The 15,925-nt window shown below is 38.9% G+C and overlaps 1 long non-coding RNA gene and 1 pseudogene across 2 annotated transcripts; one reads left to right on the top strand and one right to left on the bottom strand.

Moving 5' to 3' along the window:
- Positions 1–2,844: 2,844 nt before the first annotated feature.
- On the bottom strand, positions 2,845–6,969 carry LOC117612640. Of its 2 annotated transcripts, none has more exons than XR_004583487.1 (7): positions 6,641–6,969; positions 5,915–6,025; positions 5,780–5,835; positions 4,106–4,181; positions 3,799–3,874; positions 3,400–3,663; positions 2,845–2,871 (listed from the first exon to the last, which is right to left on the bottom strand). It is a non-coding gene; the product is annotated as an uncharacterized LOC117612640 (long non-coding RNA). The 2 variants fall into 2 exon arrangements; XR_004583488.1 differs by lacking the exon at positions 6,641–6,969 and adding an exon at positions 6,152–6,303.
- A 5,161-nt stretch (positions 6,970–12,130) lies between these two features.
- Positions 12,131–13,321, top strand: LOC117612638 (annotated as a pseudogene).
- Positions 13,322–15,925: the final 2,604 nt, after the last annotated feature.

The following is a 15,925-nucleotide window of genomic DNA, read 5'->3' as shown; positions in this document are numbered from 1 at the left end:
CTCAATATAAGCTTCATCAAATAAATACATACATAGGCTTCAGAAAGAGCCATACAATTAGCTCCCTGTTTCAGTACAAAGGGAATCTAGCACTAAGCAAGCTTTGACAGTTAAGCAACCAACAAGGGGTAGGGTGGGGCAAGTGGGCTGAATTTCAATAACTATTGGGCAAAGGAAAAATTGAAGGAACGGATAATTTGAGCACACGCATAAGCAAGATATAAATATGACATAGATATTGCAAAAGTAATTTTGGGTTGAATGCAGTTAATTATTTGTTACTTAAAATACCAATGAAAACAAAGAACAATGACAAACTTGTGCAGGGGATAAAAACATGCACCTCTCTATCTCTCTATGTACATATGCGCGCGCATATACATACACATCTCAACAAACTTTTCTTCCTCTATTAACATGTTCCTCAAGATGGAAAGACCGATATACTTCCTCTTTTTTCTTTCCTTTTTTATAGGATATGATTGCAGCACTAAGGAATAATTTTCACTATACAGGGCAAGGAGAGAGCAAACGAAATAACCAAAAATTATGAGAACCAGAGAAACCCATACTAGAAGCCGAAATACCCAATTAGGAAAACAAATATAAATCTGTTTTAGATTCATGTTTTCAGACTCAAAACTTTTTAATCATAACTGGATTCATCAAGAACACCCATTCCTAGTCCATAAACTCACCACTTCATGTATTTCTTGCTCAAACCATTTGGAAACAGCATTGGTACTGAAGCCCTCTATCACTTTCAAGCCGAGTTCATTTACTTTTTTCAGTGACATCTCCAAGTAGTTTCTAGCATGGTAACAAAGAAGAATCCAAGTCCACAGAAAACAAAACAAAGATAATGCAGGAACACACAAGTAGAGAAAGGCATGATTTTAGCATGGTTCTGTCTTCAACCCAACCTCAGCTGTTACGAGGTAGATAGATCATGGATACTTCTGAACATAGATTTTTTTCATTTATATTTCCTTTTATACAATGAGGAAACGAAGGAATCAAGATGGACCATGGATAGCTTAAAAACTGCAGGTCCATTTGTGTGTTCTTTAAAACCCCCCAAGAAATAATCTAATAGATAATCAAATCAGATGCCATAGGAAATATATATAAACATGTGGTAATCAACTATATTAAGACAAATAACTTTTAATGAAGCAATGTCAACATAGAGGTGTGCAATTTTTTTCCTCAACCTCATTTAGCAAAACTATGAACTTATAAACACAGCTAATATAAGTGTATATATATATATTTCACAACCACTAAATATCATGAATGATACACAGCCCCGTTGATTACTAACCTTCATAGCAAGCCAATCTTTGTCCAATCTCAGCTGAAATCGATACTTCGCCGGGCCTGCCGAAATTAATTAAACAAAACAGAAATCAAAAGAGGCAATCGAAATTCTGAAATTAAACCCCAACATTGTCCAATAATCTATAATAAGTCGTGTTAAACTAACGTTGTGCAATAATATACCTCCAACTGTAAAAGGAAACAAAATAGTCAATGATCTGATTATGATCTAATTAGGAGTAGTTGTAGGATCGAATTGTAATCAGCATAAATAGGTTCTGTTTACCAGAATAGCTTCTCTGTTTTCCTAGAATAGCTTTCTTTTACTTGTATAAAACACAAGCCTCTGTATACTGTTTCACTCACTCAATACAAACCCTATTCTTCATATATTTTCACACCAACAAAGTCCAAGATTCAGCTGCCAAGATAGATGACATGGTTCACAAGCTTTTTAGCAGCAGTAGCAAGGTCTTTGAGATCAAAGCTTATCAATTCACTCGCATCTCAATCAGCCATTCATTTTCAAGGAGCTCTGTTTTTCCATCCTTAATTGGTCTCATTTTGAGTTGCGAAAAAAAAAAAGGCAAGGTAATGCAAAAACAAAACAAAACAAAATATTATCCAAACTTAGTTAAAGAAACCATGAGCAAGAGTATGTAGATAGAAACTAATAGGACAATGAAAGATCCAAAACTAGTTAAAGAAACTGTAATTAAAAGATACAACCCAACTTCTTACAACGAAAGATAAGCACAGAACTGCAACATTAAAATAAAATTTGAGACTTCTCTTACATGCATATGTAGGATATATGTGTGTGTGTGTGTGTGTGGAGAAGATCGATGATTAGGACATTGGGTTTGAGATACAGCGAGAGGCAAGAGAGGTAACCAAAAGCATCCAATTAGAACATCACCAAGCACAACAGCATAAGAGCAACATAAGACATAACAAAACCAGTAATGCAGGAAATGCACAGCCATAACCGAAACCACTAATGAATGAGGAACGTGCATTTAAACTGCAAAATCAATTCTGTCGGTGTTAAGTACTGAAAAATGTTATTAAAGATATTCTAAGCATTGGAATTGTCATGCCTGTGATTAAGTCAGTAGAAGATGCACCATCATAGATTTTCTAAAGGAATTAGAAGGAAACAAATCCAAATGCTGGCAGGCAAGTCGGAGAAATCCAAATGGCTAATTAAGTTGGGTTCATAAACAAAGATCTCCTCTTTGGCCTCCCCTGCCCTTTATCTTGTATATGACCACCCTTTGTCCTCCTTCACTTTCATGTTCCTCTTTTTTGATCCTTCAGAAATACAACTTTGGCACTGGAAGCCATCAGGTTTTTCAATATCTTCCTTATAGCAGTAGACTGCTGAGGTGAATGAAAAACTGTCATTTGCTTAAAACATGGAGCATGCTCAAGGACATACTTTGCAAATTGAATTTCATTAGATCCATTTTACAGCTCTATGGTTACCTCAAGTTGATGAATAAATGAAATGTTTTAAAATCTCCAATATTCCATATTAAACCCAGAACACTGCAGAAAAAGGCAACAATCAACAAACAGATCAATTGAAATTTCAGCACAAAAAAGAAGATCAAAAATTAATAATTTTCTAAATATAGAGGAAGGAAAACTACATTTGATAAACCATGAAATAGAGGAGGAGAGAAATACACACAACTTTTACTTACATCGTATAGAATATTTTGCAAGAAAGAAAAACAGGTGTGTTAGTTATATGCTATGTTGCACGGATACAGATACGGATACGAATGCGGCGATACGATACGATACGTTCATATGGCAAATCTCCAAAAAGTAGGATACGGGTACGGCACTGATACGACGATTAAAATAATATTTTTTATTTAAAAAAATTGAAAATTGAAAATTCATCCATATATCATTAGGCTGTACAGCTTCATTCAAAATTGATATTTCTTTTCTGATTCTTTATATTTTTTTAGGCTGTACAGCTTTTTGTCACCCAAACATTTCATTACCCAAAACCCATTAATACTATTTTAATGGATGGGAGAGCATTTCCTAATTCCTACCTACCATCAGTCAACAGCCAAGATTGGACCTGTCCTCTTGTGTAGACGAGAAGCTCAAAGCCCAGCTCTCCTATCCGATAAAACCAAAGAGCCCGAACGGTCTCACAGGTTCTCACAAAGTCTCTCTCTCTGAGCCATAGCCAGAACCACAGAGCAAAAACCATGACTTCGTCTACATCTGTGACTCTCTCATTCTCTTCCTTCTTCCTTCTTCCTTCTTCTTCTTCTTCTGTTTGATTAGCGTCTAAATGATACCCAAGGCCTATCCCTGAAACAAAGATTAAAAGGAAAGAAAGAGAGGCATGCATTTTTTCTCAATACACCATACTACAGGATAAATTCATAGCTTGATCTAAACAGAAAATGAAAACCATTTCATTAAGGGATATCTGGCCTTACTTACAGAGAAGTTACATACTGGCCAAGAACTGCCTCTCAATGTGCTCAATTCCAACCACACAGTAATATTTGATATTGTACTGCAAAACCATACATTACTATATCATAATTTGGGTCAGCTAATTAGAAAAAACCATACAAATTCTATAACCTATGCAATTGAACAATAGTTTAATCATGATGGTTCACAAATTCTAGCTGATATTACTAGCTACATCTACACAACTACAGTCAACCGACTCTACACCAAGTTGGTAAACCATAATATGAACCAAACATATTATAAATTTAGGAACAGGAAAGAATATCACTCATCCATCTTGATATTGAAAATTCTTCTCTTGAGGGGCCATGGCAGCAAAGCATGTCATTCTTTCTCATTTCTACCTGCCAGAAAGGAGCGAGATGAATGTTTTCATACCCATTTTAATTATCTTCTACACAAGATAAAAGGAGAAAGAAGAAAACCAAATTAAATATAGCAGGCCTCTGGACACGTTTCAGGGGAATCTTATTCAAATTAACTAAGCTCATTCTTGATTCTCCTATGAATAAATCATTACTTCATCACTCAATATAAGCTTCGCCATATAAATACATACATAGGCTTCAGAAAGAACCATACATTTAGCTCCCTATTTCAGTACAAAGGGAATCTAGAACTAAGCAAAGCTTTGACAGTCAAGCAACCAACAAGGGGTAGGCTGGGGTGACAGGCTGAATTTGCAGAACCATTGGCAAAGCAAAAATTGAAGGAACAGATAATTTGAGCACACACATAAAGCAAGATATAAATATGACATAGAAATCGCAAAAGTAATTTTGGGTTGAATGCTGTTACTTATTTGTTACTTAAATAACCAATGAAAACAAAGAACAATGACAAACTCGTGCAGGGGATCAAAAACATGCACCTCTCTCTCTCTCTCTCTCTCTCTCTCTCTCTCTCTCTCTATATATATATATGTACATATGCGCAGGCACACACACACACACACACACATCTCAACAAACTTTTATTCCTCTCTTTTTTTCTTTCCCTTTTTATAGGATATGATTCCTCTTTGGAAAATCATGCAATTCATAGAAAATTGCAGCACTAAGGAATAATTTTTACTAGCATACAGGGCTAGGAGAGAGCAAACGAAATAACCAAAAATTATGAGAACCAGAGAAACCCATACTAGAAGCCGAAATACCCAATTAGGAAAACAAACCAAATGCAGAAAACAAATATAAATCTGTTTTAGATTCATGTTTTCAGACTCAAAACTTTTAACCATAACTGGATTCATCAGGAACACCCATTCCTAATCCATAAACTCGCCACTTCACGTATTTCTTGCTCAAACAATTTGGAAGCAGCATTGGTAATGAAGCCCTCTATCACTTTCAAGCTGAGTTCATTTACTTTTTTCAGTGACATCTCCAAGTAGTTTCTAGCATGGTAACAAAGAAGAATCAAAGTCCACAGAAAACAATCAAGCATGATAACAAAGATAATGCAGGAACACACAAGCAGAGAAAAGGCATGATTTTAGCATGGTTCTGTCTTCAACCCAAACTCAGCTGATATGAGGTAGATAGATCATGGATAATTTTGAACATAGATTTTTTTAATTCTATTTCCTTTTATACAATAAGGAAAAAAAGGAATCAAGATGGACCATGGATAGCTTAAAAACTGCAGGTCCTTTTGTGTGTTCTTTAAACCCCAACACCCCACCAAAAAAAAAAGAAAAAGAAATAATCTAATAGATAATCAAATCATATGAAAAATCAGATGCCATGGGAAATATATATAAACATATGGTAATCAACTATATTAAGACAAACAACTTTTAACGAAGCAATCTCAACATTGAGGTGTGCAATTTTTTTTCTCAACCACATTTAGCAAAACTATGAACTGAAAAATACAGCTATATATATATTTCACAACCACTAAACATCATTAATGATACACAGCCCCATTGATTACTAACCTTCATAGCAAGCCAATCTTTCTCCAATCTCAGCTGAAATCGGTACTTTGCAGGGCCTGCCGAAATTAATTAAACAAAACAAAAATCAAAAGAGGCAATCGAAATTCTGAAATTAAACCCCTAGTAAATGTATACCTTAACACAAAGACAACGACAGAGGGATCTGCCAAGTCTGGGCTTCCGTTTTTTGTGGTTATTGGAGGCTGAGGATGATGCACCATCATAGATTAATAATTTTCAGATCAACTGAAATTTCAGCACAAAAAAACAGATCAAAAATTAATAATTTTCCAAATATAAAAAAGGAAGGAAAACTACATTTGATGAACCATGAAACAGAGGAGGAGAGAAATACACACAACTTTTACTTACCTCATAAAGAATATTTTGGGCAAAAGATGAAAAACATAACACAGGATAAGAAGCTCATAGCCTAGAAGGACCTAAACAGAAAATGAAAACCAATTCTAGGGCAAAAGATAGATAATAAGTAATTACAAGACATAGAACAAACAACCCACCCATAATTTGTAATAATAATAAACAGAAATATGGGGCATAGAGACTATTATTATACATAATACAGCAAGAAATGCTCACCTTTGATTCATGGATCAAAGCTCCTTTTCCATTTTAAAGGGCAAATAAGGATGCCCAGTAAGTATAACAAAATAAAAAATATATATTTAAATAGATATTCCAATATTTCTCTTCTATGACATATATAATATATGAAAAATAAATAAAAACAAAATCTTGAAAAGCAATGAATAAACAAAACACTAAAATAATTAATAAAAAATTAAAAAGCAAAATCTTATTAAAACATGAAGAAGAAGAAAAAATAAGGTAAAAACAAACCTTTTCCCCCTCTGGCTTCTGGTCCAGAACAAAGTCCAGCAAAAGTCTAATTTTCATCAATAATAAACTCCCAAGCTGTTTGCATAGACTTTCAGAAGTTCTTTGACCGCTGCCTTTGTCTGATCTTCGGAAATGCTGAAAGGCTTCATTGCCCTATCAGGCATCAGCCATTCAAGAATTTTTTGGCGGCATCACTAAACCAGTCACAGTGAAAACGGCATTACTAAAAAAAGAACAAGGCAAATGCCAACAAATGAAGATGAAGCAGCTCTGGCCTTTGGTTATGTCACCAAAACAGAAAAATAAGAGAAAAGCTAGAAGAAGAAGAAAGCTTTTACAAAGTAATATCCAGATTAATGGTTTTTACCTATCTCTTTTTTCTGGGTATTTAATTTTCAACCGACTCAGAGCACTGAGCACCTCTTTTAATTTCTCAGACTCTCTGTCTAACCTCTGGTTGCTTTGGGAAAATGGGAAAATGCTTAAGGAGAAGAATAAGAAGATGGAGAGCTCTTTCTGCAGATAGGGGAAAAAAAACAAAAAAACAAATCCCAGATAGGTAAATTGATAAACAGAGAGAGAGAGAGAGAGAGAGAGAGAGAGGTGGTTTATTGGATTTGGTGGGAGCACTTTCTATGCTCCACCACCGCCGCCAGTAATGTACAGTTAATCATTGCGGTTTTTTTTATTAAAAAATAAAATAAAATCTGTACAGTTGTGCATCTAGCGGGTAGATTAATCTGACGACTGGGAAACATTGCCCTAGGATTTCTTCCCTTTTTCAGATGAATGAGTGTCCTAGGATTTCAAGTAGGGCTGACAATGGGTCGTGCTGTGTTAAGATTATATACGTGTCATGAATGCTTGATTTAAATCCAACCCGTTTAATAAATGTGCATGCACGAGTTGACTCGTTAAGTTCTCGTGCGGGTTTCGGGTCGTGTCGGGTTGACCCGCTAAGTGGTATCAACTAAAAGACATTATAAAAAATTAGAAAGATGAAGAATAAACAAATAAACGGGTTAGTGGGTTGGCGGGTTACACGGGTATTTTAGCGGGTTGGCGGGTTACATGGGTATTTTAGTGGGTTGGCAGGTTACATATGTATTTTAGCGGTTGACTCGCCATGACCCATTTAGTTAAATGGGTTACATAGGTATTTTAGCAGGTTTGCAGGTTGACCCAAAACTCACCAGTTTATTAAACAGGTCATAGCAGGTTGACCTGAAAATGACCCAAATTTTAATCATGCGGGTTGAACCCGCTAAATTCTCTTGCGGGTTTCGAATCGTATAACGAGTCATGCCCGAAATTATCATCTCTAATTTCAAGAACAATCCGGATGTCCAGATTTTGGAGGGAGATTCGTGGAAGCATAAAGTTTCACAGAACAAATTGCTCACACTTTATGTGAGTGTCATGTCAGAAAGGGGATAGAAGTTACATGAAAAGTGGGGCAAGTTGGATAAAAATAAAACTGGAATTGAAAGAAATCCTAATAATGTTATTCATTTTGAAGTCAATTATTACAATTTGTATATTGTATAAAGAGCATGTAAGCAAATAAAATTTGTCAAAATGAAGTTTGTTGATCTAAGTGGCAATTTGAAAAGTCTTATTTGCTATTTGAATAATTTTTGCTCCGACAGACTCTTCAATTCAATTGATGTAATATCATGGAAAAGAATAAAAAATATGAAAACATGTGAAAAATGTCTATGTATTTATTATATGAAAAATAAAAAATGCATGTTTTTAACATTTTTAAGGTAGATTTTGTTTTTCCAAAGTAAAATTAAACGTTTGAAGAGCCAGAGTCAACTTACTAGTCTTGAAGAAAGAGAAAGTGGTTGCAGCTTTAATGACTGAGGTTGAAGAAGCTGTTGGAGATGCTCTAAGGTTTTGATTAAAAAATGGTAATATACATTGTTGGTTATTGTATTTTGCCTCGATTTTGTTTTTTATTACTGCATTTTATTTTTCTCTAGGCTAGACTGGCGATTTGTTCCTTGAACTTGTACCTAATTTTCAATTGACCCCTATCTTTTAAAAATAAAAATAAAAACTAAGGATATTAAATGTTCCCCTGTTGTCTAAAAAACAACATGTGTTTCTTTTCTTCTTCTTTTTCCCTTAACGCTTTTAACCAAACCTTTTGGCTGGTTTTAACTAAAGCCTCCCCAACCTAACACTACAAAGCCACTGCATGCGCAATCACCCATTGCCACCCCCTGTTCCAAATCCACCCTCATCACCAACCTCTCCACTGAGCTAGTTTCAGTATCATATTCAAACAATTCTTCATTTTCGAGTTGAGCTAGTTCGTCATCATTATCTTGCTCAAAATCAAAAGATTCTTCCATAGGTTCCTTAGGTTGTTCAATGCCAGTGCGAGGAGGAAGTGGAGCTGTGATCACCGAAAAAGCTTCACGTCGAGGGGGCCTATTGGTGGATTTGACCGCCGAAGCATAACAACTTCGGGAGCCAAGTTGGTCACCTCGCACAGTGCCCGTGCCCTGAAGAGTAGGGAATTTCAGCATCAGCATGTGTGTGGATATGAAGACCTTCATTTATGCCAAGGATGATGTTGTAGTCTGTGGGACAATCGATGATTAGGAAGTGAGTGGTAACCGTGACCCGTTGGGGTGCTGAACCAATTGAGGTAGGGAGGTGAATGCTTCCAATGAGTTGGACAACATCACCAGAAAAGCTTACAAAAGGCGTGATGCTTCGATCAAGCAGGTGGTTAGGGACCTAAAGTTAGTTGAAGGCTTTTGCAAACATGACACTGACTGAGCTACCGGTGTCGACCAAGATACGCCCAACATTGAAGTTGGAGATGTCTGCCTAAATGATCAGCAGGTCATCATGGGGAAAGATGACGCCACGCTCCTCTTCACTGAAAGTAATAGGGGCCCAGCCTGTTCTGGGCATGTTCGGCATGCGCCCATGCTCGGTGCTGAAGACTTGGTATGCATAGAAAGATTAGACATAATGCTTGATGGAGTTTGTTGGACGTTCCAGCCAGAGTAAGGCTGCCGCTGATGTGGAGATCATGTTAATCTAGCGCTGGTGGGGGTTTGGGGGAGGTGGAATGTTGTGGAGGTACTTGTATAATTTGCCTTCATGAATGAGGCCTTCAATAATGTTGCGCAAGGCGATGCAAGATTATGTATCATGGCCGTTCAATTGGTGAGAACAGTAGAAGACGTTGATGTTCGACATAGGCTTATTGGTAGGTCTTCGGGGAGGGGGTTTGGGTATAATAGGAGCCTCATTGACCAAAATATTTTCATAGGTGGTGTTCAATGTTGTGAACACCTCGAACCTAAGTTTGGGCTTGAAAGGGAGCAGGGGCACAATCGTGTGTCTTTGGGGGGTTGTTGTCCTGAGATTGAGGATGGTTAAAGTGTCTGCCGCTCTTTCCATTATTGAAGGAGCACTGGTAGCCATCATTCTTCTTGGGGTTTTAGGCACTCTGGTTGTCAGGAGCAGGAGCTTAGTGGTTGGGTTTGGTGGGAGTGGGTGCTGAAGCTTGTGGGGGGATCGCTAAAGATGGTCTGCGACTGGTTGGCAAGGTCACGCTTAGAGTTAAAGTACTCAGCCTTAGAATGGATGGTTGTTTGCTTCATCAATTCGGCATAAGTGTTCCATGGGTTGCTGTGGACCAGATAGCAAAAGTTTAATTCAGAAAGATCACTCTTGAAGGCGCCGAAGGCAGCTCGATTGTCTATATCCGGGTAGCTTGAATACTCATGGCAGAAATGGGCAGCTTACTCACGCAGGGGTTTGTCTTCACCCTGTCGAAGCATATATAGATTGTTCGCGGAGTACAGACGATCAGTTTGAATCATGAAATGTTCGAGGAAAGTCAGCTTCAGGCTATCAAAGGAGTTGATAGTGCGTGGGTTCAGCTGGTAGAACTAGTTAAGAGCAGCACTATATAGGGTGGAGGGGAAAATGAGGCACATGCCTTCATCACTAAGACCCTTGCAGTCTAGGGCAGATTGAAAAGAGTGGATATGGGCTAGGGGATCCTCCTTACCATTGTAGAAGGAGATACGAAGTGGCTGAATGTCCTTCTCCTGACGATAGTTAAGGATACGCTCAGTAGGGCCAAGGCATAGCTTCGTCTAAAGAGGTTGATAGTTGCAGTGTTGCTCGTTCTCGAGACGACGGACTTTCTCGATGAGGAGTCACATGGCAGAGTCGGCATGAGGGAGAGCATCGGGTGCCGAAGACTTGTTGTGTTGGTTTGGTGGCGATGGATAAATTTCCCATTCCGCGAAAGCTTCAAAATGATAAGGATCCTAAACTTCAGGATGGTAAGGTTCCTAATCGTCTGAGTCTCCCATCCCTTCCTGGGTAGGGAAGCAGGTGGGCTTCGGTAGAGGACCTAGGTATGCCATCCTTAGGTCATCGAGGTCGACATGGATAGGAATAGGCTCTCCGAGATGCGGTCCCTGCAATCCTTGTAGATATTGGTTGGGGCATAGGGCCAATCCCTTTGTGGTTAGATGTGAAGAAGCCGCAACTTAGTCTCCTCTAGATGAAGATGGCGTCTACCTTTGTCAAGCCTAGACTGGATCGGGGCACTGTGATAGGAGAAGACTGGTTGGTTCAGTTCGGTGCATTCAACACCCTGGGTGAGGTCATGCTGGGTGAATTAGTGGTGAGTGTTCTCCCAATTACGCTTCAAGTTTCAGTAGTCGTGGTCCAATTCGGCATTTTTGGTACGGAGTTGTTCGTATTTCTCTGTTATCTTTGCTACGCTGGTACGGAGGCATTCCATTTCGGTTTGGAGGGGCATATCAACCGAAGGTGTCTTTCGGGAGAAATCCCTACAAGGAGTATGGGGTTGGGTATCAAGACCAGCTTCACTTGGCATAACGGAGTGCGAGGGGTAGAAGAGACGACGAGATTGGATGGGAAATGGAGCCAGGGAAACTAGTAGAGATTTGGGATTTGGAAGTCGAATCCCACAGACGGTGTCAAACTATTGATGCTATTTTTGGGAATGTCAACTTAAGTAAAGGAGTATTGCATCTCCAGCATGGGGAGAAGGTTGTGGACCTTCGATATAGAGGGATCCTGCAAAAAATAGCAAAGAATAAGCAATCGTCAAGCTTCGGACACCGGTGTGGTGCCTGCCGAAAACTCTCCGATACTTAAGTCAACAAGTGATGACTATCTGGTAATTTTGGCAGAGTAACGGTAAAGGTAAAAGTTCTTACCCCTTTTACCTGGGCACTATTCCTTTTATAAGAAAGTGAAAGTGGGAGTTTGTTTAAAGTTTTGATGTGAGACTTCATGCAAGTTGTTGTGGGGGCAACACGTGTCCATGGTTCTAGGTTATGCAATTTTAGGAGTTTCGGCAGGCAATTTGTTGCCTTTGATAGGTCATGACTTCTGTCCGTGCATTGGTCCTCTGGGGCTAGGCATGGTCGGTTGATTATGGTGTAAACAGTACATAATATGAAGAAAAAAAAAATGATGCAACAGGAGAAAGAGACATTAAAATTAGTTGGTGAATTGGTGAATGAGCATTGTGATTTGATTAGAAAGCATTGGAATATCGTAGTTAATGGTGAAGATGTTCCACCACCTGTTGTAAGTTTCAAAGAGATGGGGTTTCCTGAACCAATTTTGAAGGCATTGAAAGCCAAGGGCATTGTTTAACCGACCCCCATTCATGTGCAAGGTCTTCCAGTGATTTTATCTAGGAGGGATATGATTAGTGTTGCGTCTATAGGCTCAGGAAAACATTGGTTTTTGTGTTACCATTGGTTATGCTGGCATGTCAAGCGGAGAGTATGATGCCAATTTTATCAAATGAAGGGCCTATTGGATTGATTATTTGTCTATCGAGGGAGCTCGCGAAGCAGATTTATGAAGTAATGGAAGGATTTCTGACTCCCATGAGAGAGGCTAGATATCCAGTGATAAGGTCTTTGCTCTGTCTGGGTGGTATGGGTATGAAGTCATAGTTGGAGATTGTGAACAAAGGTGTTCATATTGTTGTGGCTAATCCTAGGAGGTTGATGGAGATACTCAAACTGAAAAGAATGATTCTGGATCATAGAAGATTTCTAACTTTAGATTAGGCTAATAGATTGGTGAGCTTTGAGTATGACATCAGAGAAGTTTCCGACCACTTTAAAGGTCAACACCAAACTCTATTATGTCCAGCCACCATGCCCACACAAATTCTGAACTTTACAAAATGTGCTTTGCTAAAACATGTCACTGTAAATACGGGAACAGCTGGAACTGCAAACCTTAGTGTGCATCAGCAAGTTGTGCTTGTGCAGGAAGAGTCTAAGAATGTCTGCCTTCTTGAGTGTCTACAAAAGACTGCACCAGCCATTCTAATCTACTGTGTTGATGGCGCTGGTGTTCTGTATTTTCTTCTAATAAAAGGAGTGGAAGCAGTGGGAATTCATGCAGGGATGGATCAAAAAGAGAGTGTGTATGCCATTTCTTCATTCAAGGCATGGAAAAAAGATGTATTAGTTGCCACTGATGTTGTCTCAAAGGGTTTATATTTTCCAGATATTGAGCATGTCATCAGTTATGACATGCCAACACATGTTGAAGACTATGTACAGAGGATAGGACGAACGGAATGATGGGGGGGAAAAGGGAATAGTAACAGTGTTTAAAAACAAGAATCATATTTAGACAACACATGCGAGCTCGGGTAAGGGCTCTTCTTTTCATTCAATTTCGCATTCTGTTTTTCTCTTGGTATACCAACCATCAAAGGGTAGGCTGGTTTAGTGTTTGAATGATTTTGCTCAACAGGGGATTGACAACCTACTGCATGGAAAGGACAACTAAGGATGATTAGATACTTGTGCATTTATGCCACTTTTTTTGGTCAGAAAAAGCGAGCAAAGTGTATTACCTAATAGGTTGATGCTTGCTGAGTTTTACCAGATATTATTATTACTTGTATTCTAAACATAACAATCTCGTAAAAGGTTTGTCACCAAACTGCTTGTATCAATCAAGATTCGCCCTACATCGAAATCAGCAATTTTTAGCTCGGATAATCATTGGATCATCATGTGGGTAGAGGATCCAACATGATCGGTTTGATACACCTATTTTCTCAATCAGTTTGATATGCCTGCCAGGGTCAGGCATCAGATAATCATGTTGATCTGCCGATTAGCGTTCGAAGCTGGCGCTTGTTGGTAAGAGTGCATATGGGAACATTAGGCACCGTCCTTCGTCACTAAGCCCTTTGCACCTTATGGTAGATTGGAAAGAATGGAGATGCGTTAAGGGGTCTTCGACCCATATGTAGAACGTATGCGTAAGGGTTTCACATTTCGTTGAACGACCCTAGCCAAATCTATCCCCATTCTGGTTCTTGGGAACAGGTTCTGTCGTCTTCCATTTTTTGAACTTTTTGGAAAATGAGTCGGATGATGGGGTCTCGGCTAGGAATCTTCTCCTCTAAATGCCATGTTGGCGTTGTCAAACAGTAGGTGGATCATTGAGTTTTGGATGAGACGTACTCACGATCTGAGTCCGCAGTGGATTCTAAACCCTGTACTTATCGAATGAGGGATTTATTGCCTAAAACCCGCATTCGCTAGTCATTGAGCCGCACTTCGATTCTAATTGGTGACATGCCCTTCTCTTCTTGCTAATGCATCAATCGGTGGCGACAATTGGAATAAAACTTTTGTGGTAGATGAGGCTTATTCCTGGGTGCTGGGACAACCAATTGCTTGGAAGGTGCAGGTGCTGCTTTCGCTCTCTTCTTTTCTTTCTTCGACCGACTAGGAGTTTGCAAACTCTGAGAGGATTGGCCAGTCTGGATATTCTGTGTCCGCTACTGATTGAGCAGTTGCTGCATTTCGTCCACTTTAGACGATAGAACTTTGTTGTCTTTCTGTAACCTCACCATGTCCTGCCGAAGAGCTGTGATTTGAGCTAAGAGCTTGGCTTCGATAGTGATTTGTATTATGGAGGAATTACCGGCAGGAGTGCATAGGGGAAGTGCTGGGCTAGCTCCACCTTGCTTTCCAAACGGTAGTCTTTCTGGTGGCAAAAACAATGGTACTGATGCAGTCCCTATGTGATAGAGGCAGTGGTTTGTTATTATCGTTTCCCACAGACGGTGCCAAACTGTTAACGCCAAAAAATGGTTCGGTACTTTTGAGCCCAACTTAGTGATGTCTGGGCCTTCGGTAGTGTTTTGGGCCTCGGTGGAGCAAACAATCTGCAAGACAAATCCTTGGTAAAACCTCTGGCACCGATGTCGTACTAGCTGAAAGCTCTCCAATGCTTAAGTAAGTACGGAGTGAATAGTAATCTGGACAGAGTAAGGGCTAAGTATGCCGAACGTTTCATTTACCTCTATTTTGGGACTTGTGCCCTTTTTATAAGTCTTGGGAGGTGTGTATGTTTTGTAGAATTTCGATGTGAGATTGTTGACATTCACTGTGGGTGCTTCACTTGCCTAGCAGGTGTTTGGGATCTTGTTATATTTTCGGCTGCCTTGGGTGCCGAATGCTATCTTACCGAATCTCTTTTAGTCTGCCTGTTGTTTCCCTATTGGTCCATTAATTGTGGAATAAACAGCATCGATGCACCTGATTACTTGTGAGCAACTATTCATTTACAACCGTAGGATCATGCTTGGCCAGATCTAACAGCTTAAAATATGTGATACATTTTATAAAAATCCCCATTTTCAACTTGTTGACCCATTTTGAGTGGACAATTTGTTTGTTTTCTTTTACTTTACACATTCACTTCAACTCTGCATATTCCTTTGAAATGCTTTCTATTTTTATTTTTATCCTTTAAAATGCTCTTAGAAAGTCAAGTGCGGTGGATTGACTTCCAAAAGTAGTGAAGGGCAATGGGCTTTTGAACTATAATTTCACTGTACGCGCTCCACGTGCACAAAATTTTTCTGCATCCAAATTTATCTTTTTTGTTCGCTGGAAACTACCTTCTACGGTGGCTTCAAGGTTATCTTCCAATCTCCTTGGTTTTAAAGAAGGAGTCGCGTCGATTTGGGTCTTCAAAATGTGTTCGTCTCCAATGCAATTTTGGCTCCGATGGTGGCTCATGATTTGAATTTAGGTTAGAGTCTTAACCCTATGATGGATACCATAGGAATTGTAGTGTGCAATCTGTGGTTGATGGTGTAAGTTTTAGGGATAAACTCATGAATAAGGTAAATATGGTGAAAAATATTGGCATTGATATTAATAGTCTGGATACTAATTATGATGAGTTGAACAATGATGAGGATGTAGT

This window comes from Prunus dulcis, unplaced genomic scaffold (assembly GCF_902201215.1).
Source record: "Prunus dulcis unplaced genomic scaffold, ALMONDv2, whole genome shotgun sequence".
Lineage (NCBI taxonomy): Eukaryota > Viridiplantae > Streptophyta > Magnoliopsida > Rosales > Rosaceae > Prunus > Prunus dulcis.
Note: the sequence above shows the minus strand (reverse complement) of the source record. Positions and strands in the feature narration are given on the sequence as shown.